Below are 15,232 nucleotides of genomic sequence, written 5' to 3' on the forward strand. Positions count from 1 at the left end.
CCCGCCCCGCCCGAGGTGTCATCCCGCGGGCTGCTTCCTTCGTGGCAGGGCCCGCAGGGAGCTGCCCTCCTCCTTCCAGTAACACCTGAGGAGAGCGCGGGGGAGGCAGGTATCAGGAGATCTGCCCCCCCAGGAGGCTCCTCCCCGCTGTCCTGGGGGTTGTTTTCTCTCTCCTTGGCTGAAGAGAGAGAAAAGCAAGGGGGAAAACATGCGGCGTGCCTGCCAGCTTCTTGGGAAGGGGAAAGTGTGGTAGCCGGGTTGGGCTGAAACAAAAAAGAAATGCAAACATCGAGAGGTCTTGGTTGCAAAATTATTCCTTTTATTAAACCGACTGAGAGTTTGCAACCAACTTTTGGTTGCAAAATGACACTTTTTATTGCAACTCTGGGTTGCAAAGTGACACCTTGTATTAGACTGACTGAGAACTGGTCTAATAAAAGGTATCGTTTTGCAACCAAGAGTTCTTGATTTTTTTTTTTTTTGCATTTGCTCTGAAAGCTACTTTGACCCTTCCAGTCTTGATCTGCATGAGTACAGCCACATCCATGAACAAAAGCATCAGGCCTGTGGGGCTGCCTAAACAAAACATCCTCTAGGTCTCAAAATGCAACATCAGTAGACCCGTTCCCAGAGTGAGCAGGTACAACTCCGCCAACTTGAAGTTGCTCCCACCCGTAGGCAACGTTTTTGGCTTTGGTGTTACAAGTTTTCACGGATATGCTGCCCTTCTATACCTGCTTTCTTCCCAAATTGAACGTTTCCAATACTGACCATAGAAGAAAGGGCATCGGGTAAAAAAAAAATGGACTGCCCAGAAAATACAACCTTGAATGTGGATACCTCTCATCACTGGCTCCTCTGGTGCTCTGTCCCTGCGTTCATTTCTAATGCAAAATCCACAGAAGCTACATCTGTGGAATAAAACTCCTTGCCAAATTATCAACTCCCTGTGAGTGTGTTCATTTGGTTACAACAGGCAATACAATATCACAGGAGAGATTTGCAAACTGACTCTATATGACCAGCTTTCTTTTCATTTTAGAATATATGTATGTATGTTTTATGTGTTTGTGCACAAACCACACAGAAAATGTTATAGTTAACAAAAAAAAAATTATTTTCTTGCCCTTCTGTTTGCAAAATCTGAGCGATCACCAGGGATCCTGGTTTTCTCAGATTTAAAAAAAAATCCCCAATTTTCAGGTTTAAAAAAAGTAACCCCAAATCCACATTTTTCCATGATTAAAATTAAACCCTGCTAATATATAGATCATGTTAAAAGTTTTTTTTTTTCTGGGAAACTTATTTTATTACAAAAATTCAAATTCAGAATTCAATTCAAAATAGTTCATAGAGAGAAGCAGTGTATTTTGTTCATTAAATAAACACGTTTAAAGTTTACAAGCACAATTTACAACAGTGGAATAAAAAAAGAGTATTCAAATAGTAAAAGAGTTACAGGGTCCTTTTATGTGGCTGATGTCCCCTCCACTTACTGTTTACCTTTTCCCTCATATTAGGGATTTTTCCTTCAACATAAGCCAACCTTTCATCCTTTTTGAACCTGTGCAGCAATACTTTTCTTACATGATGTCAAAAGAGAACTTAATCTTTGGGGAAGAAGTGGAGTGAATGCAGTCACCTGAATCCCTCAGTCAGGAAGGAACTCTGATAGAAGGTAAATAAGTTGCTTACAGCACTTTCAAACTTGCTTAAAAGCAAGTGGTACTGGAGAGAAATCAACGTTAGTGAATTCCTCTGCATTGTTGTACATGGCAGGTTAGGAGCACTGGAGAGCTAACAATACATTCCAGGAGAAGTATGACAAAGGATAAAGCTATTCAGAAGAGCAGGGATATTTGGATATAGGCAAGAATGTTTTCTGAGATCAACACTTTTTTCCCTCCCTCCCAAGAAACTAGTGGTCAGATATGAACCACTGGCCATTTTGTCTTAGACCTACCTAAGTAATATTAACTCCTGTGAATCTGAACAGTTAACAAATCAATTTAAAGTATTACATGTTCTTAACTATATATTGGAATCAGAATGAGGTTACTGAAAGAAGTTTCCTAGACTTTTCAATCAGAAGAGCAGATATTTTAAAGGCTGGTAAAAATGGGACTTTCTAAATCCATGTCTTAGCAAGCAGCTGGAGTATTACAGTACATCTTATTAAGACCCACAGGCAGACAAAAGGGAAACAAATGACAGCAGCTTTTTCTGCACTAAATATGGAGGAAATCACAACAGAATGCAGAAAAGCCCTGCTCAAGAGATGTGGCCTTGTCCATACAACAAAAGCTAGCACTTTGCTCATGCCTTTACTGTCAGGACAACCTGTTGATAGCAAAGAAATGCCCAGCTGAGATGGCTCTAAGACATATTGCAGACTTGACAGTTGAAAAGAGGCAATCCATTCTTGTTGTCCTGCACTGTTAGTGGGCTTAGCATTAAACATCCCAAAGTTCTGTTTTGTTTCTTGTCAATTAAAAACATGCATATACTACTTCAAGATCCCTTTATCTCAAGCCTTATTACAATCTTCCCCTGCCATTTGGCATTCCTCTCATTTTCCTAATTAACTACATTTAAATAATTTGATATTTTATGAAAAAGTTATTTTATACCAATTGAGCATTAACTTTTCTGTTGTTCTCTCACTGTGCTTATAGTACTAGAGTCCTTTGCTTTCCATTGCTCAGCTGCACCATTCCCAATCTCCAGGTTACAGCTGTCCCATTTTTAAATAATCCCACACTACACTTCAAGGAGATCCATTATTCTTTTTTTAGTAGAAGGTCAGACTAAACAAAGATTCTAGCAGATTAATTTTGACACAAGAGTTCTCCTAAAGCATGCTGTTTATATCCAGGATTACCCTTTTATATTTTATATTTCTTCTGTCTTAGGCCATGCTGACTTATTTTAAATAAAAAGTTGTGGCAAAAAATAATAAAGTAGCTACTAGCTGTCCGTGGTATAGTCATCTGGCCAGTATCTGTGTTAATTCAGCCCTTCATTAAAACAACTGTTAGTAAATAACAGGGAGTGCAACTTGAGCACCTCTTGGGGAGTAATCAGTAGGGAATTGAGGTCTGCTATACAAAACAGAGAAAAACAGATTTGAAGAGTACTTTTCAGATAGCTAGAATTATGTGAGGATCTAATTATTATGATGTTCAGTGAAAGTTAAGGGCACCCAGTACCTCACTACATCAGGCCCTGTATACTTCAGACTATAGCCCTTCCTCGTTCTTCTTTTTACTAATGTCTTTCCACATTCCACTTATCCGTTCTCGCCCAGCTAGGTTCTGCCATTTCTCCTGAGGAAATAACACCCTGGAATGCTGTATCAAAAAGGCAGACATGAAGTCATGCATGTTATCAATACAACATGTATAGGCAGGCCATCGGCATACATGGGACTTGAAACTGCACCCCAGCACTCCAAACTCAGATTTGTTTAAATGACATCTCTTGTTCCCACTTAAATATCCCCTTCACTCAACAGGATGCTGAGCCGGTTTGGTATCCAGAGGCTATTAACTTATTCTTCAGGGAAGGTTTCTACCTTGTCATATACAACCACGTGTCACATAACAGCCTGAGCTATACACAGCTTTTCATCGACATAAACTTGTTAGAATACAGTCTGTATGCGGATTATCTTTGGAATCCAAGTATCCTATTTCAATGTTGCTCAAACCTAGGTTAAAAATACAGAGACTAAGGTAAAAAATAATCTCAAACCATTGAGTTTCAGATCACTTCCCCACAGCTTTATGGCAATGCATATTGCATTGAATTTTCATTATGAAGTTGGTTTAGTAGGAGCAATATTCACTAGGTTCAAAGATTGAAGAATAGAAGTATGTGCAACCTAGAGGGCAAGAGGAAGAAACCCTGGTAGAGACCCTTCCTGACCATTTCACAGTTGTAGCGATGCTGCAGCATTCACAAATACATAAAGAATGTTTTTAGTACTGCTGCCCCTATGAGAAAGGACTGGTGTCTTTTATAGGCAAGCATGACAGTGCATTCTGGGGAGTGTGTACAGGGTGTGATTCTTTCATCTGGACCCCTGTTTATTATTCATTCAAGGAAATATTGTTTTTCATCTTGTAACAGGCTCCTTAACTTTGATTCTAACCTATCCTGGCACCAGGTGATTACTGGGCTTAGTCTTAATTCTTAATCAAGCCTGTCGCTACCAGGAGAGAAGGGAGGCTTGATGCAGTAATTCATACCTTTAGACTGAGGCTGAATGAATAGCTTTGCCAAGTACATTTTGTTTCAGGTACATGAAGGTGCCATAGAAAATATCAGATTGCCCTAATCATGGACTGTGGGGCTTTTGAACTGCTCCATACACAAAACTTCTATTGACGTATCCGGAGGCTTTTCTTTCACATTACTTAAAATGCTAGACATTTTCCCAGATTAGGCATTTATTCTTTCCTTTTAAATATTATTCCTAAATCCCCTTTTTTAGGATAAAGCTCTTCTGTACCTACATACCTTGGCCCATAAGAAATTAACTGAACTGGTGCCTATTTAACTTTGGGATGAATTTGGGTTTTTTTTACAATTAATCCATATTTCAGATGATTCCCTTACATGCACATTAACAAGTACTTCCAGAGGAAAAAAAAAGCCAGGAAACCCCATAAGCAACCCTACCTTTGATTTCCAGTTGTCCCCAAGTCTCTGGACATGATTTGTCTAATCCAATTGAAATCAGTCTAATTATAGCATCATCTCTTTTTCTTATATTGCACTGGCTCAGACCTTGTAGTATATCAACTCTTTGCAGGAGAGACATTGTTTGTTCAGCACACAAATCTGCCTTTGGTCACATAAGGCCACATAAAGCTTTGTACTTGTGTATCCACAAGCAAATCTCTAGTTTAATTCTGATGCCCCATTTTCAGTTCAGTTTGAGTCCAGCACTAACAAACCATAGACATGTTTAGATTAATTGTTCTCTTCCATGTCTTTGGGCAGATGAGTGAAGCTGTAAAAGTTGTGAAGTTTTTCAAACCAAGGAAAAGAGTCACCATGATCCCCTTAGTGGGAATGAGAGGTTGAAAGATCATGGGTATGTTTAAGATGGAAGGAACAGATCACAGGTTTTTAGTGCTGTTTTATTTTGATCAGCAGAGAACTGAGACAACAGAAAAAATAACTTCTTGTAGGAACTATAAGAATTCCTATATAGAGCGACTTTAAATCACCTTAGATAGTTTAGTATGATAAATGGAAGATCTTAAATAGGAAGCTCTGGACAGATTAAATAGGTCTGAACAGGGTTTGGGATGTAATATATTTGAGGAAAGATTGAAAAATAAGATACTTGTGATTCCCACTTGTGTGTTTAGGTAGGGCCTGGCTTTTGTAGTGAGCTGTTCAACTGTATTTAAGAACACTTTAAAAGGAACTTGTCTTTCAGATGATCCTAACACACCCGTAAACCACAACCTTCAACAGGGGCAGATTGCTTAGGAGGCTGACTCATTAATGTCGGAACGATTGAAAGGTTCATGCAAAGTGTATTTTGCATTTCTCCCCTTGAGCTCCTTGTTCTATACTGCTTTAAATTGGAGATTGTCATTAAACATCCCTGTCTTTTGGGGATGTTAATTGGGCCTGGTTTAGTGTTGTGTTGAACCATCATTCCTGGTTCTCTGTCCCTGAAGTTTCCTTTTCTTTATTTTCTTTGGTATACTTTTAAGTCATATCCCTTGAGTTAGCAACAGAAGGAATATAACAGAATAGTATACAAAAGAATACTAATAAAGCACTTACAATTATAGGCATAGTGGACAATGGCCACTCATGCATCCCAAAAGGGTCCCTTATCTTTTGTGGATCATTTATGTATGAAGTCTAAGAATACTCACCACGAACTGTAGTACCACTCAGTGAAAAATTAATTTACTACACACTGAACCACTTTTGATGATAAAGCCTCATAACTAAAAACTCAGTAAGAGAAAGCACCTACCTTGTTAAACAACTGAGGGACCAATCCCAAAGAGTTTACTCAGCTAAAACTCTAAAGTCAAAGAGTTCTCTCTGTACCAAGTATTTTAGGGTTAACAGTAAAATCCAGCCCATCTGTTTAGAAGCCAATGTATCTCCACAGTCTCACACTGGCTTCAAAATAAGGACTTTGAAGGTCACTGCACAGGAAGGAAATCCGCTTTCCAGTTCAGCTCCCACTGAAACCAATCAAATTCTTTCCACTGTTTAAGCTGGGAGTTGGACTTTGGTACTGAATATATAAACCCAATGTGTACCTGTCTGAAAAAAAGGGCTTGGAATTCTTGTTCTCATCTCTCCTCTCCAGTCTTCAGAGCACCACTGGATTTCTTTTTAACTTGACTTAGAAAATATTGTAAATTTAAAATTCAATTTAAAATCAAAGAACAACCAAAAGAGGCATTTATTATACTCTTAATTTAGTGGTGATGTTTTAATCCACAGAGAAGCCAAAAAAAGTTGAAGGTGCCTAATTATAAAATAAAATGTTGCTGTTTAAATATTTAGTACAGAACATAAAAAGTAGGAATCACATCATTAAAAATAGTTTAAAAGATCTACAGTTTTTAAAAGTGATATAGGACTTGTTAAAAAGTGAGCTTTCAGGAAGCTCATTTTCTTCACCAGCTCATGGAAAAAGTGAAACCAAAAGCAAATAAAATACTGTGCCCATTGATGAAAATTGTGCAATTAAATTCAGAGATTCAGAGATCAAAAGAAAAGTGCACTGGAAGATGTGATAATGAAGTAAGATGTGGACTGGCATTACTTTTCAATAGCTCTGTCTGCAGTGGAGGACTCTATCAGAAAGAAAAGAGAAGAGCGAGATCAAAGGAAAAGTCAATAGTAAATGAATTACTCTGCAGCCTCATTAAGCATTTTCTGATTAAAATGTGATTTTTAAGGAAAGGAAAGATGCTATGTTTTATTAGCAGCAGTGACCTACATGATGAGGTCAGTGCAGAAACTGGTTCCCCAGCATGCCAGTTTGCTCATCTGCACAAAACTCACGAACATAATAACTAGTTCAAAACACACTGTGCAAAAATGACCATGCTGTTGGAGATGTATATGGCGTCTCTTGCCACAGAAAAGATTTCCAGTATTTTACTCCATTTTCTCAGCACTGCCTCAGTACTCCCTGCCTACAGATGTTCAAATCTAAGTGCAAGAATGGAGACACAGAACTTCTGAAAGTGAGTAGGAGGCAAATCTGACTCATACAAATTCAGGCTCAGAACCAGCATACAGAAGTATGTATCTTGCCTTTGCTAAGGGATAATGAGAAAGTGAATGATCTGGTAATAGTTGTGCTAAGGCACAGGATGAATGTCTTCTTCTGCCTATTTTCACGGCTGCTGGTTGAAAAAGTAGTGATACAGAATGATCTTGTACAAGGCACAGAGCACCTCTGCTGTCCCTTCCTATCACACCATTGAAGCGGAATCAGAGACAAGCATGTAATCCATAAAGTGGAACAGTTGCATTGGCAGAGCCAATTTCTTTTACTATCAGAATTGAAACAAACCTCTCGATACCAGAAATGTACCTGTACCAACTTCAATGTGGGTGCAAAATCAATCTCACAACCCTGGGGATGTGCCAGGAGCAACAAGGCATTGAAGAACTTACTGGAGCTCATTTCTTGGCGCTCATCACTATCACTATCCACCCAGGGGGACTGACCCTGTTTTCGGGTGTCCTGGCTCTCAAGCAGGGGCTGGCTGTTGGAGAGATGGATGAGATGTCTGAGTTAAGGCTCTATGTGCTTTCCAAGCCTTCTTATCACAGAGATGCCTGGGGGTTTTTTTTGGAAATGGACTGCTGCTAATATTTCTTTCTTAGGGTATCAGAGGCTCTCCTTGGAGATGTCTTGGTTAAGACAGATATCTCAGATTGGGTTGAATGTAGCAGAGCCCATCATGGATCACAATCTTTTATTGCAAAGAATCACCTGATGGCAGCCTCTCAAATCCTCTGGCTTGCATCTGCACTGTGAACTTATCATATACAGGCAATTTGTTCCTGTTGCCATGGAGGTGTAATTGGATAGCTCCCACTTCCCAAATGCTAAGGAGATCCAAAACATCCATCCTGCCCCAGAGAAGAACCTTGTTTATAAGCCTGCTTGTTCAGTAGACATGCCGGCTATCTGGCAACCGTGTGCTGGACACAAGGCAGGATTTCAGTCCAGGTTGTGTCCAGAGTACTTGGTGAGTGGAAGTAGGGCAGAGAGTTTCTGTCACTCAGAGAGGTGGCGTCACACCACTGACAAACATTCTGTCACTAGTGATGCACACACGGTTTTGCCACCAACATGAGAGGCTCTAGCAGCAGAACCCCGGAGTGCAGACCAGATCTGGATTTTAACTTCTGGGGAGCTTAGAGATGAGCTTTCCAGCTGGATTGTCTGCCTACCATGGGTCAAATCGATGTTTACACTGACTGGTTTTCTGTGTTTGGCAAATAGAAAAACAAATTACCAAGCAAAACTAAAGACTAGCTACAATGGAAAACTAGGAAGCTTTGTATACATACCAAAGATGGGACTACTCTGCTGCGAAGAGCAAATTCTCACTTGATCTACAAATGGCAGTGCCCACTTTGTATCAGCTCACAGGTTAGAAGAGTCCTCTGTAAAGGGGCTGCTGGAAAATAAGGCTGAAACTCAGGTTGTGAGACTTCTCCTACTGCAGTCACTGGGAGTTTTGCACTGTTTTCAACAAGGTCGGGAATCCCCTCCCCACCGCCCAGCATTTAAAAGCTAGTCTTTAGTATTTATGTTCTACTCTGTTAATTTGAAAATATTGTACCTGTGGTAAAATGCTTAAGTTTGGTCTGTCTTAGAAAACTTTAGTCAGATTAAAATTGCTTCAGTCACACAAGTGCAAATCTGTAGCACAGATGTGTTTCAACCAGATTACTTTGCATTTAAACTGGTCTTGTTTATACATGTTAACCCTAGTGAATTTTAATACAAACAAGCCCTCAGAGTATAAAGATAGGAATCAAGGCAAATACTTTATTTCCCAGATCATGACATGCCACTTTGTTTAGAGGGTATTTGCAAACCTTAGACAGAGGTGACTTATTAGAACTTCTACCTTTTGGCCTATTAATGGTCTTTTTTTTAAAACGCTTTATAAAAAGTGGCAGTAGCTTCCTCAATGACAGGATGCATGAGTACTATAGCCACCAAGCAACGGTAGGTCTCCTTCAGATCTTCCCAATAAGATGCTGGAGACTCTTTCCACCCCCACTTCTTTAATAGTAATAGATCCTTTCTTTAATTTGCACTGATGCATTTAGAATGTAAGTTTCCAAGACAAGGCACATGGGAGGCATTTAAAGTAGATTTTTTGAAAAGGCAAAGAACAAAGGGCATGTCAGGTTCCATTTTGATTTGCATGACAAATCCACCATGCAGTGTTCTGGTGGGTCGGGCTGAGCTTGCCTGCCACGCACTGTGTTTGTTACTTTGGTTTGAACACTTTTGACAGTCCGTAATTTTAATTGTTCTAAGGATCATTTGGTTGGGGTGGGGGTGCTTTTCTTCTTACACTTGGTCTGTTTATGGGAAATGGGAAAGCTTGTTCAGAATTTTTGTTGCAGCGTTTATGTGCAAATAGGTAAGGTCACCAACCAGTTCGCTTCAGCATTTTAAATCTCACTATTACTAACTGTCTGTGTATTTTCAGCAAGGAAATGTTAGGCCCCAAAATGACAAACCTTGGGGTTCTATTGTCTTGGTGCAAATCATTCTCTCTTTTTTTGAGTCCCACGGGGATGGGTCATACAGGGAGAAACGAATTTGCGCTTTGCCTGTATGTGCCTATCAGATGATATTGTGGTGCTCTGACAAGTTCTAACAAGGGATTTAATGGCCCAAGGGGCATTCTTGGCCACATATTGTTACTCTTATGTGGCTAGCATATGAATAACTTTTGCACATGTCAAAGACTGGTTGGTGGACATGTGCATCTTATAAGTCCCATTAGAGCTACTCTTAAAGGTAGAAGCTGCTTTTAACTCTTGAGACATACACATTTTTGTTGTTACGGGCCCTCCCTGCCTGCGTGCATCTGAAAAACATAGATGAATATCACTTAATAAGTATTGGAAGGATTATGGCACATGCCAGAACTAAAATCAAAACTGAAGAATGCCAGTCTTCCAAACCCATTGTTAGACATCTGTGCTCCTCGTTAAAAACAACGACATCGTCAAGTTGTAAAAGAGAAACCTGAGGGCTGTATCATTTGAAAAAAAAACCCCAAAACCCATAGGAATCAAAATGCCGTTTAAATACTCATGCATATTTGCTTCTGTCAACAAATAATTCATAACTTATGTGTTGGCATTTTTCTAACATTCACATAATTGACTGCTGAAGTTCTTAACTTAGTTTTTAAAACAAAAACCAAATGTGGAACTACACAAAATGTTTTCAGGGGGGTAGGATGGTCAGTCTGGTTTCAGAGTGATTGTTGTCATTTGCATCTCTGCTTCATGATTTTCAGTTTCAACAAATGGTAAGCTCCAGGTTTTGAGAAACAGGAGTCAGGGGGCCAATAGTAAAATGTTCATAAGGTGAGAACAACTCAACTACATGTTAAACTTTGAACTCCTACATTTTATGTAGGGCTGTTCTTTATTACATGCTGTTGTCTGTCTACATTGTAACAGATATACCAGTACTCTAAATACAAATAGTTTTTTATATTGTAAAGCTAGGATATTGTTTGCACAGCAAAACAAAAAGATGCTGAAGAAAAGTAATATAGTAAATGTAATCACTTATCGGTTTAGATTTTCAATTCAAGTACTAACACAAGACCGTTTTTAGGCTGAATAGTCCTCCTGAAGTAAGTATGATTCCACAGAAGTAAGTAGGCTTGCCAGGGTTAATTGACCACGTATCTATCAAGCTTAAAAGTAATTATTTGACAAAAGTGAATAGATTCTCATAACTGCACTTTATGAAAAGTAAGTATTACTCTCCAGAGATAAAGATCAAGGACCTGTTTTACTGAGCTGCTGAAATCTGAAAGCCACGGAAGTTGCAGGTACTCACACCCTTTAAAAGAGGCTTTAAGTGATTTCCTCAAGGCTACATTAGTAAAGCCAGGATTAGGGCAGCTACAAAACACAGGGGTTTGTGGCTTTCTTCCCCATTATCAAATCACACCTGTCTGAGGCACTTTCCTCTTTGATTTTTGTCGTTTGAAATGAAAGGTGCATTTTCCGTTCTTGCTTGTCAGTTAGATGGACAAGGCCCCCTGACTCCTCCACACCAGGAATAATTTGACCTGCATCATTTTCCCTTACTATTGCAAAACTCTGAATCAAGGCAGAGAACCGTTTCCCTATGCCTACCAATAAGCTAGGGCCCTATTCTCTCTCTGGTTAGGGCTCTTTAAGCTGCAAAAACAGGGCAGTCTCCTGCATGAAGCCCACCAGGCCTAGCAGAGCACCTATGCCACTTACCCGTGTCACTTCTAGCACAGAAGTGTGTCAGAAGCATACGTAGGAGTAGGGCTCTGGAGAGGGTGAGCACCTGGAATTTGGGAGGCACAAAGGTGAGGAAACGTGCACAGCACAGGACTGAATCAGTCTTGCAGTGTTTCATGCTTTTGTTCCTCCTGCTGACATCAGAGTTGCTGGTTCACAAACAAGGAAGTAAAAGCAGGCGGCAGTGGCACTGGGCTCAATGCCCAGTTGCCAATCTAGCGCACAAAGATTGTGACCACCCAGGCTGCAGGCATTCATCTGGGAGGCTGCAGTCAGCGGACAATTTCCTTTTGCTGGAATTACTTTAAGGGAGAATTTACTTTTAAAGCATCTGTTTATTGGAAAAGACTTATCCATATGTTTCTCAGTCAGAGTACAAAGTATCTGGGGACATATGGCCTTATGTCAGCTGCAACACCCAGGGTTCTGTAGGGTGCCACATAGCATTAGCATTGTTAGGTGTGCAAACATAATTCACAAGATATATGTATATATATATAGTGTGTGTGTATATATATATATATCTGTACAGGCTACATTAGTAAAGCCAGGATTTCAGGCTGTGCAGGTGAGACAGAGCAGGGAAAAGGGGTGGGGGGTGTAGCACTACACATCAAAGAGCAGTACACGTCCTCAATGATCAGGATGGGGTCAGAGGAGGGGCAAAATGAGGCTCTCTGGGTAAGAATGCAAGGGGAGTCAGGGGAAAAGGGATTTGATAGTGGGCATCTACTACAGACCGCCTCACCAGGGGGACGAGCTGGACAGGGAATTCTCAGGTCAGCTCTGGGAGGCTGTAAAGTCAAGGGATGTGGTTGTCATGGGTGACCTAAACTACCCAGACATCTGGGAGGAGCAGTCAGCCAGGTCCAAGCACTCACACAGGTTCCTAGCTGGGATACAGGACCTCCACCTAACCCAGGGGGTGTATAGTCCCACCAGGGGAAATGCCTTGCTGGACTTAGTCCTTGCCACAGGCGACGACCTGGTGAGGGGTTTGCAGGTACTCAACCACCTGGGCGATAGCGATCATCGCCTACTGGAATTTACTATCCAGCGCAGGGTGGTGAAAGCAAGCAGCAAGGCAGAGGTCCTCAACTTCAGAAGGGCTGACTTCCATAAGCTAAGGTTAGCAGAAGAGGCATTGGGGTCTCAGAGCTTCAATGAGATGGGAGTCCAAGACAGGTGGTTGTTCCTCAAAGAGATGATCCTCCGAGCTCAAAGAGAGTCAGTCCCAATGTGCATCAAGGGGGGCAGGAGTGCTAAGAAGCCCCCATGGCTCAAAGGCATCCAGGGATGCCTGAAGGCAAAAAAAGGAGGCGTACAAACAGTGGAAGCAAGGGGCAAAGGAAGATTACACTTCCATTCCTCGGGACTGCAGGGAGGCTGTTAGGAAGGCCAAGGCAGAGATGGAGCTAGGGCTAGCAACCAGAATTAAGGATAATAAAAAGTCCTTTTTCAAATACATAGGAGGTAAGAAGGAGGCACCAGGTAACATGGGGCCCCTACAGGATAGGCTTGGCAATCTGGTGATTGTGGCAAATGAAAAAGCTGACTTCTTTAATTAATTCTTTGCCTCCATATTCCTGAACAGGAACTGGGACATCTCCCCCACTAGAACTGCCAATGGACCCAGGGGAGGCACCACCATGCCTAGGGTCAGGGACGACCTAGTTAGGGAACTTTTGGAGGGGCTGGATGCGTTTAGATCAGTAGGTCCAGATGCTCTTTACCCAAGGGTGCTGAGGGAATTAGCGGGGGTCAAAGCAGGGCCCCTGGTGTGGCTCTATGAGTGCTTGTGAGGCACTGACCAGGTAGGTACCAGAAGATTGGAAAAGGGCCAATGTCCCCATTTACAAGAAGGGGAGAAAAGAGGACCCTGGTAATTATACGCCAGTCGGTCTTATCTCAGTCCTCGGGAAAATCATCAAGGAGCACATCTGCAAGGGCCCAGCAGGGGAGGTAATGCTCAGGGGCAACCAACATGGGTTCACTGAGGGCAGGTCCTGCCTGACTAACCTGGTTTCTTTTTATGATTAGGTCACAAAGTCCTTGAACAAGGGTGTCAGGATGGATGTTGTCTTCTCAGACTTTAAGAAGGCCTTTGACATGGTATCCCACCACATTCTCCTAAAAAAACTTGGTGACTGTGGCATTGATGCCTACACAGTCAGAAGGGTGGCAAATTGGCTTGATGGTCGCACCCAGAGAGTGGTGGTGGATGGGTCATTTTCTACCTGGAGGGACATGGGTGGTGGGGTCCCCCAGGGCTTGGTCCTAGGGCCTGTACTGTCCAACATCTTCATCAGTGACCTGGACGTGGGTGTGGAAAGCACGCTGTCCAGGTTCGTTGATGACACCGAGTTGTGGGGCAAGGTGGGCACGCTGGAGGGGAGGGACAAAATCCAACTAGATCTAGACGAGTTACAGAGGCGGGCAGATGAGAACAGGATGGAATGTAACACAGACAAGTGCAAAGTGCTGCATCTAGGAAGAAGGAACCAGCAACCAACCTGTAGGCTGGGGAACACCCTTCTTATCAACACGTGGCAGAAAGGGATCTTGGAGTCATTGCTGACTCCAGGATGAACATGGGCCACCAATGCGAGGAAGCAGTCAGTAAAGCTGTTGCATCACAAACAGGTCCAAGGAGGTGATCCTTCTCTTCTATGCGGCGCTGGTCAGGCCGCAGTTGGAGTACTGCACCCAGTTCTGGGCACTGTACTTCAAGAGGGATGTGGCCAACACAGAGAAGGTCCAGAGGAGGTCACTCGCATGGTCAAGGGGCAGCAGGTCAGGCCCTATGAAGAGAGGCTAAAGGGCCTGAACCTGTTCAGCCTTCAAAAGAGAAGACTGAGAGGGGACCTGGTGGCTGTTTACAAACTCACCAAGGGGGACCAGTGGGAATTGGGGGAGGATCTGTTCCCCCAGGCACCACCCGGAGTTACTAGGAATAACGGCCACAAATTTTTAGAAAGAAGGTTCAGGCTGGACATGAGGAGTCATTACTTTACAGTTAGGGCTGCCAGGCTCTGGACTGGGCTCCCAAGTGAGGTGGTACTTTCCTCCAACCTTGGGGGTCTTCAAAAGGAGGCTGGACAGGTATCTGGCTGGGGTGATACGACCCTGGCACCCGTTCCTGCCAGGTGTAGGGGGTCAGACCTGATGATCTGTTTAGGGCCCTTCCGACCCTAAGTACTATTATACTATACCTATGATATTAACTCTGAGATTTCAGATATGAATCCAGTGTCAAATACATCCAGACTTGTTGTGGTCTTGAGTTCTTTTCAACAGAAGAATTGGTCTATTATTATTTTGTATTCAGAAAATGAATGAAAACTAAGAGCTGGCATTTTCCAAGGGGTGACTTGAGCCTAAAAGGGCTGAGAGCCACTGCCCTACATACATTGTCTGCGACATGCTGGGTAGCTTTGGGAGGTCAGCTCAGTGCTGTGCGCCTCAGTTTTTCCATTTGTGGGACATAGAGATGAATGAAGTCTCTCAGATCCACTCCACTTTGCCAATCGCTTTTACTTTTAGATAGAAACCCCCCCTGGGTTAAGCTGGGGGTGGACAAAATGCAGCCCGGGGGCCAGATGCAGCCTGCCAGGCCATTGTTACCAGTCTGTGGTGCCCCTAAAAAATTTAGAAAATTAATATTAATCTGCCCTGG

The sequence above is a fragment of the Crocodylus porosus genome, unplaced genomic scaffold (genome assembly GCF_001723895.1).
Source record: "Crocodylus porosus isolate Cpor-Errol unplaced genomic scaffold, CroPor_comp1, whole genome shotgun sequence".
NCBI classification, from domain to species: domain Eukaryota; kingdom Metazoa; phylum Chordata; order Crocodylia; family Crocodylidae; genus Crocodylus; species Crocodylus porosus.